The sequence below is a fragment of the Otolemur garnettii genome, unplaced genomic scaffold (assembly GCF_000181295.1).
Source record: "Otolemur garnettii isolate 467f Iridium unplaced genomic scaffold, OtoGar3 scaffold00008, whole genome shotgun sequence".
Classification (NCBI taxonomy): Eukaryota; Metazoa; Chordata; class Mammalia; order Primates; family Galagidae; genus Otolemur; species Otolemur garnettii.
Window position 1 is genome coordinate 22,403,356 of NW_003852403.1, and position 1,174 is coordinate 22,404,529.

Consider the following 1,174-nt stretch of genomic DNA (forward strand, 5'->3'; position numbering starts at 1 on the left):
AATGGAGGGGATCTATATATGTAAAAATAGCAGAGTACTTGCCACGTGTGCTTCTGCTTCCCAAGTGCATGAACGCAGCAGAGTGGCTTAACCAGAGTGGCTTTGCTCTGAAAAGTTAGCACAGGAGACCTCTTGGCTCCTCTAGCTAGCTCCCTCTCCCTTCCTCTTGATCCCAATTTTGACTGCTGTTTCTTGCCTTTGACTATTGTTTCTTGTTTTATATACATACATATATATGTGTGTGTGTCTAATACATATATATAGTCTTGATGAAATCTCACTAGATATTTTTAAATAGTCAAGGACATGTACTCAGGAAGTACATTTGTTCATTATATAACAAATATGGGAAAGAAGAAGGGGATGAAAACAGGAGTAGAAGGAAGACTGTGTTTTGTATTAAACAGACTGAAATGTAATTTTCTTTGTGCCTTTCTGTAACCAAATGTGCAACACACGGACTGTGTTCTTAGTGCAAATACTAACATACCAGCAAAAGAACATGCTCTTTTTTTAGATCTTTTAGATCTAAAAAAAAGTTTTTAGAGCTTTCACAAGGCAGGTATTATTTCTGTTATTAGTGAAGAAACTAAGGCTCCCAAGTGATTATTATTATTATTATTATTTTACCATGCAACAAAGCTTTTAAAAATATGGAACGCTTCACGAATTTGTGTGTCATTCTCACGCAGGGGTCATGCTAATCTTTGTTGTATGGTTCCAATTTTAGTATATGTGCTACCGAAGCGAGCACCCAAGTGATTATTAATTGCCATTTCTGGAACACTTATTATGTGCCATGGATGCATAAAACATTATATATATATATATATATATGTAACAACATTTTGTAAAGTAGATCCTGACATTAATATCATTCCTCAGGTGAGGAAACGGATTCACAGCTAGAAAGCAGGATGCAGCCAGGATACAGGGGCAAGCAAGTGGTCTTCCAAATCCAGTGATCTTCCCCACCAAGCGTAGGAACTCTGTGTTGTAGTCCTGTAAAACCTCTTCTGTAGGTGAACTCAGGGCATCTGCCTTCAAATCCCATTAGTGTCTCCTATTAAATGTGTATCCTTCAGTAGTCAATCTACTGAATCACTATCTTCTAAAAACATGTTTGAACTCAGATGATATTGTTTCAGTTCTGCCTGTTTTTATGTTTCACAAT

General features: G+C 36.8%; 1 non-coding gene across 1 annotated transcript; it reads right to left on the minus strand.

The window, feature by feature from the left end:
* Positions 1 to 647: 647 nt before the first annotated feature.
* On the minus strand, positions 648 to 754 carry LOC111723177. Its single transcript, XR_002771775.1, has one exon. It is a non-coding gene; the product is annotated as a U6 spliceosomal RNA (small nuclear RNA).
* Positions 755 to 1,174: the final 420 nt, after the last annotated feature.